Source organism: Panthera pardus, unplaced genomic scaffold, assembly GCF_024362965.1.
Source record: "Panthera pardus isolate Hobbes unplaced genomic scaffold, ASM2436296v1 HiC_scaffold_16, whole genome shotgun sequence".
Classification (NCBI taxonomy): domain Eukaryota; kingdom Metazoa; phylum Chordata; class Mammalia; order Carnivora; family Felidae; genus Panthera; species Panthera pardus.
In genome coordinates this window covers 32,409,545-32,432,929 of record NW_026526721.1, presented here as the reverse complement: position 1 = coordinate 32,432,929, position 23,385 = coordinate 32,409,545, and the positions used below count along the sequence as shown (strand labels likewise).

The 23,385-nt window shown below is 35.5% G+C and overlaps 1 protein-coding gene across 6 annotated transcripts in view; it reads left to right on the top strand.

Moving 5' to 3' along the window:
• Positions 1-23,385, top strand: part of ROBO1 (roundabout guidance receptor 1) — a 1,122,944-nt gene that overhangs the window by 358,121 nt on the left and 741,438 nt on the right. The gene's annotated exons all lie outside the window — the stretch shown is intronic.

Genomic DNA, 23,385 nt, shown 5'->3' with positions numbered 1-23,385 from the left:
TCTTTCTCTGACTGACTTATTTCACTTAGCATAATGCCCTCCAGTTCCATCCATGTTGTTGCGAATGGGAAGATTTCATTCTTTTTCATCGCCAAGTAGTATTCCATAGTATATACGTATGCCGCATCTTCTTTATCCATTCATCTAAACTCCACCCTTTAAAAATCAGACTACTGTCCTGGGCTCTGAAAAGGAAGTTCAGTATTGGCAACAGACACTTACAGTGATGGCAGACTCTCATCTGTCAATGCACTCTCTCGGAACGAAAGGTTTCAGTGAAATGATGCTGCTTTCTAAAAGGTGCCAAAGGTATTAGGTTCAATGTGACCTCCTCAAATTATGTGTCTGCACTATTTTCTCTAAAAAATTCAAAACGTAAGTATAAGTAAAACATTAAGCCCTTTTAGCTATGCATAAAAAGTGGTATGTCCATATAAGACCAATATAATCAGTTAAAAAATAAATCCAGTCATTAAGAGAATTTATGATTGATGTTGAAGAATTATTCTATTACTTTGGCTTGTATATATATATTTATATATATTCACCATATTGATATATATTTATACATATTATATAAATAAAACATTAATATATATTCATTATCATGTATACTTATATAATATATTATATATTAATATAATATTTATATTATATTTATATATTATTTATGTATAATATATTGTTATATATATTTATATACCATCACCCCGCCAATTGTCCTTTCAAAGCCTTGGTGTTGTCATTTGTAGTCATCCCTTGGGTCTGTCTACTTCATTACACAGCACTTATCTTACACAATTTCCTGTCAACAGATTATGTTCTAAATGTACTACAGGATCCAAAGCAAATATGTTTTTGGTTATAGATCAGTTAGTTACTTTTTACCTTTTCTTTTTCTTCAGCTTCCTAATGATTACTCCAATGTCCAAATAACTATATTAAGTCATTTGACCTCAGTTTCTTCATTTATGAAATAAAGGGCTTTGGACCACTTGCTGACTGTTTAGATCTCTTTTAGCCCAACATTTTCATTCATTTCTTTCTTTTACAACTGGAGATGCCACAAAATTGATTAATACTGAATATGAAAGGAGTTCCCAGTTTGTTGTCTCTGAAATGATTCTACTTTTCTTCCTAAAACATAACAATGTGATTGAATGTTTCAAATTATTTACTTAAATTTAAGCCTAATTCTAAATTACAAAATTATTAATTTTAAATGGCCTTATATTACAGACTGTCTCAACATAAAAAAATGTATGTATCATACATGAAATGAACATGAATATTAACATTATAGCATCAAGATAGGGCGCCTGGGATGCTTGCATTTCAGTCGGTTAGATGTCTGACTCTTGATGTTGGCTCAGGTCATGATGTCACAGTTCATGAGTTCGAGCCCTGCATTGGGCTCTGCACTGACTGCAGAGCCTGCTTGGGATTGTCTCTCTCTTCCTCTCTTTCTGTTCCTCCCCTGCTCTTTCTGTCTCTCAAAATAGATGAATAAACTTAAAAAAATTATAGCATAAAGAAATAATACTGTTATATTCTCCAATTACGTACTCCCAGTTAAATATTATATTAGCTTCTTTATCCTTAAAATGGATTTCTCCTGGATTATTATTTAAAGTATGCACAAGTTATTCTAATTGTGAATAAAAGTATTTTATTTTTTATTGAGATGTAATTGACCTATAACAGTATCGTAGTTTCATGTGTACAACATAATGATTTGATGTTTGTATATATTGCATAATGATGACCACAGTAAGTCCAGTTAGCACCCATCACCAAACATAGTTACAAATATTTTGTGTGTGTGATCAGAATGTTTAAGATTTACCTTCTTAGGAACTTTCAAATATGCAGTAGAGTATTATTACTATATTCACCATGTTGTACATTACATCCCCATGATTTATTTATTTTAGAACTGGAATTTATTTTAGTACCTCTTGACCCTTTTCAACATTTTGCCCCACCCTCTGCCACTTGCAACTAATTTCTTTTTTTTTCCTTAGGTTCCACATATAAGTGAGATCATATTGGATTTCTTTCTTTGACTTCTTTCACTTAGCATAATGCCTTCAGGATCCATCCATGTGGTCACAAATGGCAAGATTTCCTTCTTTTTTGTGGTTGAAATATATATATATGTATATGTACATATATGTATATATGCACACAAACATATATATGCACATGCACACATACACACATACATATACACACACATACAATGGAATAAAAAAGAGATGTGGTGTATCCATTGTATTTACCCACTTATCCATTGATAAATACGTAGATTGCTTCCATGTCTTAGCTATTATAAATATACTTGCACTGAACATGGGGGCACATGTATCTTTTCAAATTAGTGATTTTGTTTCCTTTGGATAAATACCCACAGATGGAATTACTGGATCATATGGTAGTTCTATTTTTACTTTTTTGAGGAACCTCCAAACTCTTTTCCACAATGGCTGCACTAATTTACATTCCTAGCAACAGTGAATGAGGGTTTCCTTTTCTCCACATCCTTGCCAACACTTGTTTTTTCTTGTCTTTTGAATAATAATCACCCTAACAGGTGTGAGATATCATCTCGTGGTTTTGATTTGCATTTCCCTGATGATTAGTCATGTTGAGAATCTTTTTGTGAACCTGTTAACCATCTATATGTTTTCTTTGGAAAAATGTCTATTCAGATCCTCTGCCTATTTTTTAATTGGATTATTTTGGGGTTTTTTGTTTGTTTGTTTGTTTGTTGTGTGAGTTTTTTTTATGTATTTTGAGTATTAACTCCTTATCAGATTTATGATTTGCAAATATTTCTCCCAGTCAGTAGTTTTATTTCTTTCTTTCTTTCTTTCTTTTTTTTTTTTTTTTTTGATGTTTACTTTGCTATACAAAAGTTTCTTAGTCTCATCTAGCCACACATGTTTATTTTTGCTTTTGTTGCCTTTACTTCCAAAAAGTTATTGCCAGGATCAATATGAAGCTTACCACCTATTTTTTTCTTCTAGAAATTTTATGGTTTTAGATCTTATGTTCAAGTCTTTAACCCATTTTGAGTTAGTTTTTTTGTGTGGTATAAGATAGTGTTCGAGTTCCATTTTTACCATGTGACTATTCAGTTTTTCCAGTGCCATTTATTGAAGAGACTGTCCTTTCCTCATTGTATATTCTCAGCTCCTTTGTCATAAATTAGTTGACTGTATATGCACAAGTAATGCATATTAAATTCTCATAGCCAGTCCTCATTTGCTGTTAGATTGAACCATAGGAAAATGTTGATATTCAACTAAACTTTTTAAAAAAGGCAATTTTGTATAGTTCAACCTAAGTCATGCACAAACACCTGGTCGGTAATGCCTAAAATCCCTTAACTTATGTATATAAGTTACATATAATTTATAAATAAGTACTTAAAAGGGAAGAATAAAAGATAAAAATATTCACATTTATATTTTGGAGTATGGAATTAATGTATATGTACACATATGTTTTACTGACTCTGCATTTCTAGTATTTTTATTGGTCTTGGTGTCTTCTGCTTATGTGCATCCCTAGTCCTGTATTGTAAATGCTAGAGTGTAAGGACTGCACTTAATATGCACATGTATTGCTCTCTAGAGATAATGATGATTAAGTTTAGACATATGTTTAATGACATATTGACTTACCCAAAGATAGTTTTAGAAACAGACTCTTAACCATAGAGAACAAACTGATGGATAGCAGAGGGGAGATGGGTGGAGATCAAGGAGGCACTTGCTGTGATGAGCACAAAGTGTTGTATGGAAGTTTTGAATCACTATATTGTACACATGAAACTAATGTTACACTGTATGTTAACTAACTGGAATTTAAGTAAAACTTCTCAACAATCAGGAAACTAAGTACACCGTCTATAAATTTGTAAAATGTCAAAAATCAGAAAGATTGTATTAAATTTTATAGTCAAAGAAATGATTTAGGTTGCTATTAAAAGTTGAGAAATTGCAAGTCCTAAATATATAATTTTATATCAAAGAAAGAAAATTTTAATAATGGAATTCTCACAAAATTTATTTTTTAGAGAGTATAGTTTCTCCCCCTTTGGGTAGCAGAGAAACTCTTCAATATTTCTAGCTTTGACCAAAACATTTCTTAATAGTAAACTATAGTGAATTAATTAGGCATGAGAGAGAGAAATAAATATCAGTAACTAAAACAATAGTCATGTACCTTCTATGGTGATCTAAACATGCCCACATATCACATTTGAATTTTACAGTTGCCTTAATGAAATGTGTAATATGTACTATCAAGAAATGCTGTAGTCCACTAGCATTTATTCCATCAGTAGTATTGTAGAAAACCAATACTTTACGTCTACTCTTTATTTAACTTATATTCTCTAATGTAAGATCGTCACCCTACTTTAATCTAAAAGTAGCAGGGAAGGGGGATGAACAAATGGAAAATAGAAGAGTGCAGGACTCTGTCTTGTAAGAAACTGCGAAAGAATGAAAATCTTTATGAAGGTGAATAACAATATGAGACTTGTTTTTAGGAAGATCATTTTAGTGGCCTTATGGAGACTATAGTAACCAGAAATATATTGGTAGCAATGACCCTTAGAAAGGCTGTTAATATTTTCCCGAAAGAAGAAAAAAAAAAAAAGCTACACTATAGAGGTTGGAAAGAAATATCAAGACTGATGACAACTGTGAGATAGACTGGATGCCTAACATGATTACGATAATCATATAATTTGTTATCCACATCATAACATTTTTGAGAGTAAAAGAGATTTCTATTAATAGTGAAGATGAAATGGCAGGTATGAATTGGAACTGTCCCAAGCAAACAGGGATGATTTGTCATTCGAGTCATGCTGGAAAGAAGAATGAGAGGAACCTTTGGGAATTTCAGTGGCATAGATGGAGATACAATTTCTGAAGATAGGAAATTCAGGGAAGTTAGTTCCAGGAAACTTTCCTGAGTTCTGTTTTCTGATCTCATGCATTAAAATAAAAATATACAGCAGGCAGCTTGAAATTAGGTCTGTATCTATCTCTGGAATTAGATAAATAGTAGAAATGTACATCAGAGTCCCTGGCATACTGGGATGGTTGTGAGCTTTGAAGTAAATAACATCATCAGGGAAAAAAAGGGCAGAAACCAATGGTCTAATATATAAAGTGCTGGGAAGAGTGGGGGTTCACAGAAGTCAAAAGACGATAGAATTTGAGGACACACACAGAAATAAACAGTGTCAAGTGTTGTGTTGATATAGAACAGGTACTAAAAATGGGCCACTGAATTTGTCATTTAGTTGGTCATTAGTGACCTTTCAAGAGCAGTTCAGTGAATGACACAGAAGAAGCCAGATTTCAACAGGATGACAACAAATTGAGGAATTGAGTAATTCCCAGTAGATATAGTATCGACAACCTAAAATGTAGCTTTTGCTATGTGCATATTTTTATTGTAAGTGCTTTACATTAAATATTTTAATGCAATCCTCAAACTGTCCTTATGAAGAAGTAGTTGCCCAAAATGACTACTAATAAAACGTGGAACATAAATTCAAATCACACAGACTATTTTAGAGCCTGTTCTTTTAATCCACTGAAGATTGGCTATTTTCTTATCTATTAAGACTAACCAACACAGCACTTAAGATTGTGCTCAAAATTGCCACAGTTCTTTTGAGTTGTTAGGGAGTGATCATCTGCTCAAATGGGGATTGTCAAAATTCCCACATCCTTCAAAGTGGAAAGCTATGTTGTTCTACATCAGCATCTCTGAGTTTCCAATATACTGTACCAGAGAGGTACAATGACATCGGAAAGGCATATTAATTCTACCTGTAACCAATGATTTATGAGGCAAGGATGGAAGACGGGCCAAATGGGGCAGTGACTTCTGGACAGAGAAGAAAGGTCTTGAGTAATTTGTCACAGGTAGACCCGGAAAGGGTAGGGAAGAGAAACAGTCTACTAGGAAGAGTGGAGAGGATTATGTTTCAAAGGGAAAAGACGAGACTTTTTCACATTTGACTAGGTTAGGCCTGATGTTGACAGCTGTTCATAATTTGTGACCTTGAGCAAGTCACTTAATTTTTCAGTCTCTATTGTTTTGTTTGTAAAATGAGAAGTTTGATCCGTAATGTTTCTTCCAGTTGTAACTTTAAAAAATAGGTTTAAATATTTGCTTAGGCTTTGCATTATTCTATTGGATGATATACTGTCTCTGAGAAAAAACCAAAGTCCTATTATTGCCTTGGGGAAAAACCACATGAAAATATTGAGGGGGTAATGAAATGGGTCATAGTGTTTGAAGTTTCATATGAGATCTTTTCTTTGGTCATGCTGTAGAAATATATTTCTCCTTTTGATAACCAGACAGGCCACTGATACATTGCCTGTTGTAAAACAATGCCACCCACTTTTGGAATAATTTTCTCCCTGAAGTTAAAATCCATTCAAATAATTTCCTGCATATCATTCCTATCCTTCCTACTTTAATGTCTTTCTCTTGAAGTGCTGTTAAGAGAAGTTTAAGGCAGTAACCGATTCATCTGACCTTATAATTATGTGGCTTACAGCATTCTCTCCAAAACTGTAATTATTTCCTACTGAAAGTAACTTGTTCTGCAAGCTTTATTCTTCTAGTAAAACACAAAATGGTTTCTTTGGCCGAGATCTGTTTGTCCAACTGATATGGCAAAGCCTTGAGGGGAAGATAAAAGTTACCTGTTTTGATAGTTGGTAGGCCTGTGCCACATTTTTGGATGCTCATTCTGGGATTGCTTCTTTGACACTTTCTCAGAGAATCTGAGAATTCTTTAGGTGATAAGCAATAAATGGACCACTTTGCGGGAGGTGCTTTACTTCATTTTCCCCCTTTCAGGGGGAATGCTGAATGAAAGATATCTGGGCTGCTGGTGCAGTTGTGCATGATTGCTTTGTAGTGATTCAGCCTTAAAATAGGAGGTGAGGGGCGCCTGAGTGGCTCAGTCGGTTGAGCGGCCGACTTCGACTCACGATCTCGCGGTCTGTGAGTTCGAGCCCTGCGTCGGGCTCTGTGCTGACAGCTCGGAGCTCGGAGCCCGGAGCCTGTTTTGGATTCTGTGTCTCCCTCTCTCTGACCCTCCCCCGTTCATGCTTTGTCTCTCTCTGTCTCAAAAATAAATAAACATTAAAAAAAAAATAGGAGATGACACACCTTCATGTGGGGACACACTAAGGAGCCAATTTGGATAAAGATTAAGCGGAAAATTATGCATGTTGGTTTGCCTTTTGGAAGCCGCAGGTTCATTTTATTGGTGATTTCCCTCTCCGTTTATCATAACTTTGTTTAAACCCAAACGGAAACATCAGTTTGCAAACATGATAATTAAGTATAGAAAACAATTACGGTAACTCTCACTAACTGATTCTCAGTTACGTCTTGTGGCCATAATGACATAACTCTCTGTCCCTCTTATGCACCTAGGGATAACATCAGCAATGAACCCCACTCATCAAAAGTTCATACCTCAGATTAATTTAGAAGGATATCATATATGGTTTCTATAGGTAAGTATCGTTGCAAATTATAGTGAACATTTCAGCTCTGTGCATTGCTAGGAGAAACTATGACAATGGGCTGTTATACTGGGGTATGAATGGGGGAGTGGGACATTCTGGAAAGTTGCTGACTGAAAACATTAGTATATGGTCAAAAAACATGTTACTCCTCACTTTATTATTTGATTGGGGATAAATGTAAGACCTTTGCTATGGTCTGTTGCTGTTATTTTTAATAATTTAATGAGAACTATGCTATCTCATTAAAATGGTGCTTTGGGGTATCCTTAAAAATGTCTTCCTCCTTTTCCATCTTTGAATGTGTCCTATTTCAGGTCTTCAGAACACAGCTGCCCAGATATGATACTATCATCCATTCCCTGCAAGTACCAAAACTAAAAGTATTGCTTTGTGAAGAGGGCAAATATATACTGAAATTGACTGCCAGTCCTACTGCATTTTGTCCTGGTCACATTTCCCACATTCCCTATCTCCTCAGGCTTCCAAAACCTCCCTTCATCATTGCCCCAGCCTGAGGCATGTATGTGATGATATATACACTCTCCTACTTTACTCTGGAAAGTAATCAGTAGTAATCATTTTCATCTTGTCTTTGCCAAATCTGCCAAAGTGTATTCATCTAGATCTCAGCTGTATCTGTATTTTATCCATGCTTTCTATCTTCCTTCTTTCCTGGTGCAACAGAAAACAACTATTTGTACCATACAACTATTTGCATTAAAAGTTACTTTTGCTCTGAATTGATCATCTCTCACCTGAATGGGAATATGTTTTCTTCAGTCATTTTTCTTTTCAAGATCATTAATATCTCTCTTTCAAAAGGATCATTCATGCCATGCTCTAGGATCCTTTCTTTAAAAGGGAGGGGAAAATGTCTCTCCTTAGAATAATGTCTCTTTCATGGTCCCCTTTTCAGCAAAACTTCTTAAGAGCTATTTATGCTTCCCCTGTCCCATCCTCACTACAGTCTCTCCTCATCATATTTGATAGGCACCCACACTAAGCAGGGCACTGAAACCAATTCTACTCAGAACATCAGCTGTCTACATATTGTCAAATACGATACTTACCTCTCATCTTACCATGACATTTTAGCATCATTTGACAATTGTCCATTTCTTTTTAAAACATTTGCATCTCAGGGCACCTGGGTGGCTCAGTCGGTTACGTGTCCAACTCTTGACTTCAGCTCAGGTCATGACCTCATGGTTCATGAGTTCGAGCCCTGCATCAGGCTCTGCACTGACAGCATGGAGCCTGCTTGGGATTCTGTCTCCTTCTCTCTCTGCCTCTCACCGGCTTGATCTCTGTATCTTTCTCAAAATAAACAAAAATAAACTTAAAAAAAAAAGAAACATGAGGGCATTTGGGTGGCTCAGACAGTTAAGCATCCGAGTTCAGCTCAGGTCATGATCTCACGTCTCATGGGTTCAAGCCCTGCATTGGTCTCTGTGCTGACAGCTCAGAGCCTGGAGCCGGCTTCATATTCTGTGTCTCCCTCTCTGTGCCTCTCTCCACTTGCACTGTGTCTCTCTCTCAAAAATAAATAAACATTAAAAAAAAAGAAACATGGCTTCCACTACACCATACACACCTGGTTGTCTTACCTTCTCCACTACTCTCAGTCTCCTTTTTATGTTTCTTCTCTTCCTGGATCTAAATGTTGGAGTAACCATGGGCTTGGAGCTTATTTCCTCTTGTTTACAACCTTTCTCTAAAAGATCTCTTATAGTTGCCTGCTTATAAATATCACTGTGTGTGTGTGTGTGTGTGTATGTGTGTGTGTGTGTGTGTGTGTGTATATGTAATTCCCAGTTTTGTATCTCTAACTCTGGACTTCCTTCCTTCCTTCCTGCCTTCCTGCCTTCCTTTTTCTATTTAAACTCTCCATAATCCTATATCCAACTATTTTTGAGATATTTCCAATTGAATGTAAAGTAGGCATTACAAACACTATGTGGCCACAATAAAATGTTTAATTCTTCTGCCTCTCCATTGCGACCTGGCCCTTCCTCTATCTCTGCCATGCCAGTGTTCAGCACTTCCATTCACCCAGAAGCTTATAATAAAAGTATGGAATTTATCATTTATACCTCTTCTTCTCTCTCATCCAATCATTTGACTCTATTTCCATAATATATCCTAAATTAATGGACCTCTCTCCATCTCCACTATTATCATTCTGATCCATGGTTCTACCCTTACAATCCATTTCTCACACAAAAACAAATCAATTTTATAAAACCTAAATAGAATCACATCACTCCACTACTTAAAGCTGTCCAATGGAACACTTGTTTCATTCAGACAGAAATTCAAATGCCTCATTTGGCCTCAGGATTCTTTCTAACCTGGACCACACCTATTGCTCTAAATCCAGCTTCCACTAGTATCGTGCACTACTGTTTTTCAAGATGACCATTCCTGGTGGTAATATTGCCTCACTTATTATCATATGACTCTGTTTTGTTTTTACATTAGATGCGATCACTATTGGAAATCAAATTATGCATTTCTATGTTGTCTTACTTATTTTCTGTATTCCCTAACCTCAGTTCTGTATTTGCAGCTCCATTTTCCATAGTGGGAATGCTGGCCCCGAACCGTATCAATATATGCATTGATTAGTTCTACACTGCAACATACATACAAAATATCTACTACTAACAAAAAACATACTAAGTGCATTTCAGATTTCTTTGTAGTTCTTTTTGTCCTTAGAATCTATGCTGCTGAAGTCCAGTCAGGACCCTATAATCAGAGTCGCATAAATTCTTTTTCTCTGGGATTATATCACTTGCTTGATACAGAGTTGATATTTCAGTTCAAGGTTAGCTTTTCATTCCTTTTTATTGAATATTGTTTTTGAATATTGAAAACATTTATATAATACACATGTCAAAAGTTATGCTCTAATAAAACTTGCTCCCATTCAAATTTTAATGCATTAGAAATCATTGCAAACATATAATTATTAATTTTTATTTAATCATTTAATGAAAACCTGCCAATTCTTTCATTGTTGTACTTTTAGAAGTTTCTTGTTCTTTTTCTCTTTAAATTATGCCGACATCAACAAAAGTGTCTTTTTAAATTTTTATTTATTTATTTATTTATTTATGTATGTATGTATGTATGTATGTATGTATGTTTATTAATCAGAGGGAGGAGACAGAGCATGAGCAGAGGAGGGGGAGAGGGAACAGGAGACACAGAATTCAAAGCAGGCTCCAGGCTCTGATCTTTTAGCACAGAGCCTGACGCGGGGCTCAAACCCATGAACTGTAAGATCATGACATGAGCCGAAGTTGGAGACTTAACCAACTGAGCCACCCAGGCACCCCCAAATGTGTCTTTAAAAAAGTATCGATACTCTAATCTTTTATTCTAACTGTGGTACAGAATATTTGCCATTATGAATATAGTTTTTGCTATTTATTGTTCCTCTATATCAGATAACTTCAACTGTAATTAGTATATTAGGATTAGTCCAAATTTAGGGGAATATCGGCTCTCCAGATGATAGAGTTTCTCTCCACATATACACATAACATGAAACAGATAACAAATTCCAAGCTTGGACTTAGGTTCCTTTCCCCCCGTTTTATCTGTGCATGTGGATCTCATTTAGCTCAGTCTAAAGTGGGCTTAAATAGTACCTCCCTTTTGGAGTTTACTACAGAGCCATTTATTCACCTGACCAGAGTGATTTTTCCAGAAGTAGCCTATATTCTAATTTATTAATGGTCCATTTTTTAGATTCTTTCAAACACACAATCTTAGGAGATACTCTATTTTCTTTCACAGAGTTGTCTTGTGAGTGAAGATATTCTGGCAGACACATTTTCCTCTCCACTTGCCCCTCTCACTCATTCCCCTGGAGAAGCTGATTAGGGGATTGGGAGGGAGAGAGAGCTACCGATGGACTGGAGAGAGTCCCCAGATCTATCTCTATAGATATCTCTATCCCTGTTTAATCATACAAACACATAAAGTCTCATTTAAGTAGTTAGATAAATACTGTGTATTCCCCTCTTAAAGACTTTACATTCTAAGTGTATCTAAAACTTATTCGTGTGTTGCATGGATAGTTATAGCATAAGGCAGAACAGTACATGGACTGTAGCAGAAATGCCAAATGTTCTGGAAAAGATATGGAAGGTGTTAATTTCAGTATGAAGGATCAGTCAAAAGATGCTGTTAACAGTGGTTTTCTAAAATATTAACCAAGAAATTAGTTGTGAATGTTTCATTCAATTTAACAAGGATGTATCAGCCATGCCTATATGCCTATACATACCACATAGCATAGGTATATGGCACTATGGGAATCACTGGGTAGACAAATATTAGGCAAAACAGCATCAACTTACAAAGAACTGTAAGGTCACATCGACTCTGCTTTGATATCATCTTCCAAAGCCATTATCCTACTCCTAATTTATCCTATACAAGGCAACCAGAATAATGTGGCTAAAGCAAAGGTTTGAATATTTGGTCCTTTTACTCTAAAAGTTTTAATGGCTTTCCAACTTCTCATTGCACTTCTGTTTTTCATTTATAAAATACCTATATGCATCATTGTGCTGGTGGGCATAGTAAAATATACAAAAATAGACAATAGAGCATAAAAAACGAATGAGATAAAAAATGACATCAGGGGCACCTGGGTGGCTCAGTCGGTTAATCATCCAACTTCAGCTCAGGTCGATAGTAAGTCCACCATCAGGTTATGATCACACAGATGGTGAGTTTGAACCCACATCAGGCTCTCTGCTCTCAGCTCAGAGCCTGGAGCCTGCTTCCGATTCTGTGTCTCCTGCTTTCTCTGCCCATCCCCCGCTTATACCGCAGCATGCTCGTTCTCTCTCTCTCTCTCTCTCTCTCTCTCTCTCTCTCTCTCTCTCTCAAAAAGAAATAAACATTATTATTATTTTTTAATGAGGGTAGCCTGGGTGGCTCAGTCAGTTAGGTGTCCAAATTCGGCTCAGGTCATGATCTTGCGGTTTGTGAGTTCAAGCCCGGCATGGGTCTGTGTGCTGACTGCTCGGAGCCTGGAGCCTGCTTTGGATTCTGTGTCTCTCTCTCTGTCCTCCCCCGCTTGTGCACTGCCTCTCTCTCAAAAATATAAATAAATATTATTTTTTAAATGAGATCAATATGAAATAAGTCATTTCAAAAATATCTTGCTAACCACGATGGCATTTTACTATAATAAATATTTGAAGGACATATATTATTTGAAGGCAATATACATATACACACATATATACATGCAGGTAAAGTTGTATTTTAAATAGCACTTTGAACACAATCTTCTTTTGATTTTTGTATAGCAATTGTTTTTACTCAATAATACTGATGGGGGCGCCTAGGTGGCACAGTTCATCAAGATATGATGATCGGATCAAGTTCAGATCATGATCCCCCCGTTTGTGAGTTTGAGCCCCGCATCAGGCTCTGTGATGACCCTGCAGAGCCTGCCTGGGATTCTCTCTTTCCTCTCTCTGCCCCTCCCTCACTTGTGCTTTCTCCCTCTCTCTTTCAAAATAAATAAACATTAAAAAATTAAAATGTCATTGATGAAGAACTCAATCTCGTATTAATAAGTTACTGCTACTACTGTTTCCATTGCTATTTTCTGGTCTACTGATACCAAAAAAAAATTTAGTTCCAGTATTATCTTTTTACACCCCAAGACATAACCTCTCATACTGTGTAAGATGTATGTATTCCATCACACTGGATAATGAAGCCCAAAGTCCTTTATCCGGCTTCAAAATTCTCTGTGACATGACTCTAATCTATTCACCTTAGCACAGGCAGTTTATTTGGAAGCGGAGCTCCCCATCCCCTGACCCAGGAAGCCTCTGCGCATCGTTGCTTTGTCCACGCTAGGCCTCCACTTGCCCACCCTGTCAGCTGTAACAGGACCGCGAGGAGCATCTCTGAACCATGGTTTGCTGCCTCACATCCAGCGCAGTAATTGACAAAGAACATAGATCTCATTGGGAGCTCACTCTTGACCTTACCCTATCGGTCGATAGTAAGTCTTCCATAATTTCCAACGAGTGGGATTTTTGCTCTCGTATCTGTTATGTCTTCTTCCGTTCATAAATGGACCAACCTCAATACTACCAGCATAGCAGTAATATTTATTTTTTCTTCCCTGCTCTCTTTTTAATTCTCCATTACATGGTAAGTTTATATGAAAATAATATATATAGACACATATATAAGATATATAAAAATATATTATATATGATATATATTATACATAAATATATAATATATAAATATATATTATTGTATATAAATACATTATATGTAAATATATAAAATATATATATAATACATATATTATATATAGTAATATATATATAATATAAAATATATATACATATATATGTATATGTATGTATGTATTTGGGTAAATGAATCAGTAGGTGAACAGAATCTCTGGAATTCTGTATAAACTGCTGTTCACAGCAGGCTCTTTTCCCATATATTTTTAAGTAAATCACACATTCCGATGTGCTGTGTTTGTTTCTAATTAAAACATCCTCAAATAGCTCATGTGAAAAACAATCTCAGGTAATAATAGTGGGTAAAAAAATACTGTGATCCCATAGCACCCAGGCATTTGATATGGGGAATCTTCAACTATTTTCCTGAAATGGTCAGAAACAAGAAATTCACATTGGCACATTGGATTCAATATCCTGCCCTGTTCAATTATTTTACAAAAAGGAATCATTAAAATGTTTAATTTGTAAAGAGCATTTTAATTGTTTCTAAATCTGCAACATGCAAGCTGACTCATTATAGCTTTTATCACTTGAAGATCTATATTTCTGGAAGCTATCTCCTTGAAGTATTCTATTTCTTCACTAGAAAATTTGCATATCTGTTTTTGTTTGCTTATTTGTCCATTTGTTCTTGCATCTGTCAGTTAAGTCATTTTTTACTTTTTTCTATATTTTACCAGCTAGCAACTCATTCACAAGGACCCAGTGAGAATGTTTCTTTTCACAGTCCAGCTCTAGCCCAGGGAGGTTTCATAAGTAGTTTCAAATTCAAGACTGATTATTGCATGAGAGTTTCAGGTTTCACATTTTTATCCAGCAAACTTTATGTCGCCTTTAGGATTAGCTGGTCTTGTGGAAAGATAACCCACGGAGGCACAGAGATATTCTCTGCAGCCATGCAACATTACAATGATGATACTGACTTATAAAAAAAAAAAATCCTGTTCAGCAGGACTTTATCTTGACCAACATACCAGTCCCTATGCTCTTCAGCTCCGGTGCCATGGTCATAAACTTCTTGAATTTGCAGCCCTAAAAAAAGGAATTTCCAAATATTTGTGACACTTGCACAAAAGAAGCTATAGGATTTAGGATTTACATACATACAGAAAACTTAAAGGTAACTAAAACCATCTAATATTTGATAAATACATATTGGGTTTCTTCTCTGTTTTTTTTTTAATTCAAACTTAACTTTAAGTGTCAAAATTTAAGAAATACAAACAAAGTTCTTATGAATGAAAATTATTCTCACCCATATTTGGGATGGATCTTTCTGAACATATGGCTATAGACAAACAAGCATTCTTGGGCACTCTTCATTTCAGAGTAGCTGACCTTAATTTTAGGGCAACATTATTGTAATTGTCTCAGTATCATCAAATTGAAACTAGTCTGCCAATGAAATTTGATACAGGAAGAAAGCAAGAGAAGTTACTGAACTTTCCTCTATCGGACAAAGTTTTCCAAGGAATGACTGACTGCACCTCATGCCTTTGCTTCTTAAATAGGTATTATGAGACCATCTTATTTTTTTAAATTATCTTTTAAGTCTATTTATTTATTTTGAAAGAGAGAGAGCCAGCATGAGCAGGGGGCGGGGACAGAGAGATGGGGAGAGAGAGAATCTCAAGCAGGCTCCACACTGTCAATGCAGAGCCCCTACACAGGGCTCAATCTCAGGAAGCATAAGATCATGACATAAGTGGAATTCAAGAATCGAATGCTTAACCCACCTGAGCCACCCAGGCGCCCCTGAGACCATATTTTTCTTAACAGATTCATAGTGTATACTTCTATGTAATCATGAATATGTCCATAAATACTTGAAAACAATGTGTGTGTATATATTATTTTCATAACCTAAACATAAATAGATCTTAAAGCAACATTTAGGACGTAATGTCATACTTGACTTGCTAAAAGGGATTAGGCAAGTAAGCCTGAGAAGGAAGTATTCAAAATTAAACTCAGTTTTATTGTTTAGCGATAAACTCTCATATAGCTCGTAATATAATAATTTAAAAATCTGTTCTGGCCCTAATTGAATTTTCTCTGATTTATATGCTCTCTTTATCATAACTTCTTAGTTTTTTCCAATTATTATGTAACTGGCCTTTACTCCCTGATATAAACATCTAACAGATGAATGGCTATTTATATAGTGTTTTCATCTCTACGCATGTTCAGTTGGATATATGTCTTATATTTATTTTTTCTATGCATTTTAAGACATAAATCTAAGAAAATAATTTTGATCATTGTGCTTTCTATGCATATGTAGAATTCAAAAATAGAATGTTAAACTTAGAGGATACAGTGTGATAAAACTATTTGAAGAATAACACATTCAAACTCAGTATCAGGTATAGAAATAGTAGAAAGAGTCTTAACTTCAAAAAACAAAGTAATGAAAGTATTAGCTATTTTCTACAGCTCTGGAATATTATTAAATTGTCAGTTAACCCACCAGCATTTTCTTTTTGGCATCAGTTGACTGCTCTCAATAGCTTGTTTATAAGTGAATAAGATGTTTTGATGCACTGCATATGTGATATATCCAGTCCATCTGCTATGAAAAAGATTGAAATTATCTCTAAATTAAACCAGCAATCCCCCAAATAAACAACTAAATAAATATATAAGGCATATGGCACAAACTGTTACTTTGGTGTATTGTCTAATCTTTTAAAAAAAAAAATCACATTTACATTGTAAATCACACACACACACACACACACACACACACACACACACACAACAAAACAAAACAAAACAAAAAAAAAAAAACGAAGCTACTCACAGTTAAAGGGGCAGTTAACTGACCTGCCCCATCTTCTATACCAGCAGTTCATTTAATGAAACTTAACACCTGAAGGAAGAGGAAATTACTCGTGTAGAAGCTAAATGAGACATGAGCTATGTGAGTACATGGGTTTTGAAAGGGACGTGGAAACTGCCATGCCTACTTTTCTTATCCAGGTTTGCTATATAGCTTAACAGACTAAAAAATGTTTCTTTCTGGCGACAATTGGGCCAAGGAAAAGAAAGGTGGAAAATCTGGCTTAATTCCAGTTCTCAAAGAAAAGCAGAACTGAAAGGAACAGAGAGATGAGACTAGCTGTCATGGATGTGTTTATAATACACCATCTTTAAGAATCCCATGAGCCCGAGCCACGAGGTCCATTTTTTACTTAGTTTCTAACTGTTCAATGCCAATTATTACATTTCAATTAGAAAAAATGTAGATAAAATTACTTATTCTCACATTTTCAAACATGGACAGTGTTATAGAAATTTTTTTTTCTCATCCTATTATCAACTTTTCACAGTTAAAAGTTGTGTGTGTGTTTGTGTGTGTGTAACTAGGTAAATAAATAAATAAATAAATAAATAAATAAATAAAAAGAAAGAATACTTACAGCTCCCAAGTGGAATAAAATCAGTACAAAAGCTCTATGCAGCTTTCGAGGTAGTCAAAAATAATGACATTTCATTGTATGGCATCGATCTTGCATACTTTAACTTTGATTTAAAAGGAAATCTTGGCAGGCAATTAACCTACATATAAAGATTTGTATAATAGGAAGCTCTTTTTGAATTGCTAATAGGTAATTCCTTTTTTCCCTAGCAGCCCATTGAGGACTCCTATTTTTTAATGTGAACTCTGTCTTCCATCATATATTAGCATCAACTCTTTCAGCTGTCCTTGGTATCTACGATTACATGAGTCCTCCCTAGAGCCGTTTCCTCTTTCTGTTTCTTAGGAAGTAGATTCTGAACAAGGGGAAAATAGCTGAAATACGAAGGCCTGCTGGAAAATGCCAGCATCTAAATACATATCTCATCGCTTATGCACCTTGACAACTAAGAATTGATTAAAAGGAATTAGAATGGAAGGAATATAATAAGATAAAAAAATGCACAGAAATTAGATGTCATTGTTTTAGAGAAACAGACACCATATATCATGAGAGACCAGTTATTAGTCAAAAAACTTAAGGGTATAAATTGAGACTGCAGTGAAACTTGGTTCAATGACCACATGTGTAAGAGAAAATGTTAGGAAAGTATTGGTCTTACTAAGAATCATAACTTAAGCTTAAATTTTAATAACATCTGGCCTAGGAAACATTAAGTCTTTCCTTACATTAAGTCTTTCCTTATATCCTGGGGCTATATTCAATATCGTCAAATTATTTTACCAGAAAATTGTTTAATTAACAGCATCTATTGTAACTGTGTCCAACATCTTATGCCTTTGAAAATCAAAACCTTTGAAAATCCGGTCATATCATATCTTTCAAAATTTATGTTCCAAATGCCTTGCCACACAAATCTATCTTAGCCAAATGAGTCTGTCGACTTTTCTTTAAGTATACCTCTATCATTATTCCTACCTCTATTGATTTTTTTCTTGCCAAAAGTCATTAATTCTATATTGTACAGTAGGTACATTGTCACTAAGTGCACTGCTTTTCAAATACGTTCTTGATCAAGTTTTTTTTTTTCTTCCTAGTTTCAATCACTATTCCAACTCTTTGATGTTTAGGAGAAAAGAATGGGGTGTAGCTTCCTGATTGTGCCATTCAAAGTGCTACCTCTTTCTCCAACTTAATGTGAGATCAGATTCGATGATCCTGTTCTTTCATCTTCCTGCCTGATGAAAGATGCAATAATATAGGTGTGAAGTGATAAGAGTTAGACTAAACTGGTGATAGTAAAATGGAGATTAAAGATATCTAAGTAAATAGAAGAGATGAACTGAACATTAGAAAGTGATTGTGAAACTTGAGAAAATAAGGCTGTGGGGATGGAGCTGGGTTTTATGGAGAAATAATGAGTTCCATTTGAACGTATTAAATTTGAAGAGATATACAAAACTACATTTGGTACATGTATTCCTCATAATGTGCATATCACTATAAATATATATTTATATATGCATGTTAACATATAGAGTTTCATATATAAGGCCATGAATTCTTTCATTTATAGGCAAAATAATAAAGCTTCAAGTATGGTTTTCATAGTATACAGTTTTGCCTTAAGTCCTGTTGGACCTTGGTCATGATCTGAGTGCACTTCCATTATATGAGGCTAGAGATTAGGTAAGACATTAGGGTGGAAGATTATACTAAAAGTGACATAAACATAGAAGTGGCAGTTGAATACATGCAGGATAAACTGGCACAGTTAGCCAGGAGGAACAGTGACAGTGTCTCACACAGCCAAGAATTATCCTACTGAAAAAAAAAACAAAAACAAATTACTTTTGTATCAGTTAACTATTGTTGCATCACAAATCATACTAAAGTTTATGGTTTATAACAACCCATTTTTATTATTTCACAAAAGTCTAGAGTCATCTGGGTGTCTCTGCTGATGGAGACCACACTCAGCAGCCACACTCACCAGAACTCAGCTGAGTTTGTTCATGCATCTTCAGTCAACTGGAGAGTTGGCTGAAAACTGGCTAGTCTAGGAAGCCCTCCACTGGATATTTGTCTTAGTTCCACATGGCCTCTCATCCTCAGGCAGGGGATCTTAGTCTTATTATTATAGCAGGGGCATAATTCCAAGAGAGAATCAGCAGAAGTGCTCAAGGCTTCTCAGAGCCTTGACATGGCAAGGGAACACTGTCACATTGTTTTAGTTAAAATAAGAGTCAAAAGGCCAGCTCAGATTTAAGGTGTTCAAGTTGCTTGTTCAAGTTTGCACAGAAAGAGACATAACTGGAGCTAGACTTCAGGCCTTCCCCTGCTCCAATGCTCTTTGCATTCTGCTGGGCACCAAAGTATCATGCTACACTGAATCAAGGATGCAACAGTATTGCAAATAGTTGTTCCTGCAAGAAGTTTACTTTTCTTCTGAGCATATGAAGTGCAAAGACGTGGAATTCTAACACTTAATGCATGCAATTAAAAAAATAGGAACATAAAAAAAAGATCTCCCAAGGCAGCCTCTGATTAATTGCAATAAGTAACAGAATTCCACAGAGAAAGAGATTAAAATAGCTGCATGAAATGCCTTATTAATCAGTGTTTTAGAACAAATTTTGGAGCATTTTGTGAAAAAGAGAATACGAGAAGAATTTTTTATATATTCTCAGGATCAATCATAGATTCTCCACCCCAGTGCATGAACTTACATGTAGGGTGAACGCAAAGCAAAATCCTGAGAAATCCAGGGACAGAAACAGGAAGTTTTAACAGGGTGGGAGGTAATAGTGCTGATTCTAAAGCGCAGCTAGGAAGGCATGCCTGGTGGGGGCGCTACAACGTTAGACACAGGACAACAAGACTTCGGACAAGGTGGAGGGCATGGGAAAAGAGATTTCCCAGACTACTTACTTCTGGATGCTTATAAGGCAACCCTACTTAAGACCTAGAGTGGTGTGTGTGTGTGCGCGCGCGCGCGCGCCCTCGCACGCCTGTGAGAGGGGGGAGGAGGGAGAGAGGGGGGAGGGAGGAACAGGTGGGGAGGAAGTTGATTCCATATCTGCCTTAAACAAATATATAACTTAAAAGCACATTAAATATTTACTTTCTCTGCAATCAAAAGTGTAAGTGCATGGAGGAGGTAATGCGGGGCGGTGGTGGAGGTGGGGTTGGAGGTGCACTGAGGAAGAATTCATGTGAGTCAGCGTCAGAACCGTCCCTCCAATTAGTCAGGATTTTACCTTGTTACGGAAACCCTGCTAATCTGCTTTGTTAAAATAGTCCAGTCCTTGGTCTATATTGTTTGGATTATCAAATTTTAAACATTTGACATGTTCAGGTTTATGGTTGATGTGCTGGCAGGAACACATCACTCAATCTGAAATTAAGATAACAGAGGAGGGTGGCTGGAACACACAGAAGCAGAGCAGTTGGGCTCTGATGAGCGAGGCCGCTGTGTATATCAAGGGAACAGCACTTAGCTGCTCTTAATGACCACCTTTCCTCATTAGTGCAAACTGTGATGAATTACTAAGTGACACTATGGACAAAATAATATATGACACCGAGATAATGAAGAGTATAAACATGCATGTGGGGCAGAAACTACATCTAATAAATTAATTAGAAATAAAGTAGGGAGTAATATTTCAGAATAAAAGAAGTACAGTTCTCCTACTGGAAAGTGGTTCTGCAATGGTTTTTCTGCTCATTGCTCAATTAAGTCCCTGACTACTACTAAAAATCATTTTGTATTAGAATAATTGTGTAAATAGAAACATTATCTAAATACCCTTGCTGTTTCCTTAAAGATATTTGGCAGGATTTGATTATTTGTACAATGTTATATTCTGTCAAGAAATTATTGGAGAAAAGCTGTTAAATTTTTAATTTCTGCCAGAACACTTTAGGTGGCAAGAAAATGAACTTTTTAATACCCTGGCAACCGATTAAATAACATCTTTAAATATGGCTTGACATTTATTTGAAAGACTTGTGTATTTTTTCCTCTTTTTATTAAATTATGGCTGTCACCACATAAAGATGAAAAGAATATATTTTTTTAAAAGACCGCAAATACAATAAGCAGCCATCAGGTTTGTTCGGTCTATTGAAAAACTTGCTTTTCTCAACACGTTGACTTCTTAATCATCTTATCATCTTAGAGCTCTGCTATATATTTTGCTTAATGATCTAGTCATATATTTTTAATTTTCCCCAAACAGTGCAGTTGTTGATGGTATAAGTTTCTGCCATTTGATGAATTAAAGTGGAAGCGGTTACCCTAAATCTTGGCCTCCTGTTTTTGATTTCCCTTGAAATAATCTCTTCGTCCATTCTTTTCTAACCAGGCCTCTCCTCAATTAAACACAAGGTTGAATAATAACTATTAAACTCGTTTTTCCTACTTTTAAGCTTAAGTTTGAATAATAACTATTAAACTCGTTTTTCCTACTCCTTACATATTGTCTTTTTAACATGGAGTAAATGAGTGGATTTAAATTTTAGAACTTGAGGCATCAGTAAACATATTTGAAAAAGAGCTTCTGACAAAAGCTTCTGAAGACAATCATTCTAGAGACCTAAGTCATAATGTCGGCTTCTGGTGGACCCTTCACTAGTAACTAGATGTAAACAGTGTTATATACAATGCAGAAGTTTGGGAAAGAAGAAGGACTGTGTAGTTTCTACATGAATCCCAGTTGATTGGGAAACTCAAAAATGAATTAAGTTCAGTCTTAGATAAGAGTAAGAGGTTTTGAAAATTTTTGGAAGATATTAAAATAGCAACCTTTAGTTAAAATAATAAAGCTAAATGCATTGGAAATGATGTATAATGTGGATACTGATTCCCAAAGCAAGACTAACCCTCCAGACCATTTCATTTTAATTTGAGTATAGTTGACACAATGTTACATTAGTTTCAGGTGTACAACCTGGTGATTCCACAAGTTTATACATGGTGCTAGGTTCATTAGGAGTGTAACTACCAACTGTCAGTATATAAGGTGTTACAATATCATTGACTATATTCTTTATGCTGTCCCCTGAATTTTTCATTTCATAACTGGAAGCCAGTATCTCCTGCTCCCCTTCACTCATTTGGCCCATCCCCAAACCCCTCTCCTCTGGCCACTATCAGTTTGTTCTTTGTATTTTTAAATCTGATTCTGCTTTTTGTTTACTCATTTGTGTTTTTAGACACCACGTATGAGTAAGATCCTATGGTATTTATCTTTCTCAATTTGGCTTATTTCACTTAGCATAGCACTCTCTAGGTCCATCAACGTTGTCACAAATAGCCGAATCTCATCCTGTTTTATGGCTGCATAATATTTCAGTGTGTGTGTGTGTGTGTGTGTGTGTGTGTGTGTGTGTTACATCTTCCTTATCCATTCATGTATTGATGGACGCTTGGGCTGCTTCCATATCTTAGCTATTATAAATAATGTTGCAATAAACATAGGAATGCATGTACCTTTTCAAATTAGTGGTTTCATTTTCTTTGGGTAAATACCCAGTAGTGGAATTACTGCATTCTATGGTATTTCTATTATTAATTATTTGAGGAACCACATACTGTTTTCCACAGTAGTTGTACCAATTTACATTCCCAGCAATAGTGTATGAGGGTTCCTTTTTCTCATCATCTTTGCCAATAATTGTTATTCTTTGTCTTTTTAAATTTTAGCCATTGTGACAAGTATGTGGTGATATCTCATTGTGGTTTTAATTTGTGTTTCCCTGATAATCTCATTAGTGATGTTAAACATCTTTTTATGTGTCTGTTGGCCATCCAAGACTATACACAAAATAAACTTAAAATGGAGTTTAAACTCAAAAACTCTAAATGTGAGACCTAAAATCATAAAAACCGTAGAAGAGAGCATAGGCAGTAATCCCTCTGATATTGGACATAGCAACATTTTTCTAGATAATCTCCTAAGGCAAGGGAAACAAAAGCAAAAATAAGCTAACAGGACTATGTCAAAATAAAAAGCTTTTCACAGCAAAAGAAACCATCAACAAAGCAAAAAGGCCACCTACTGA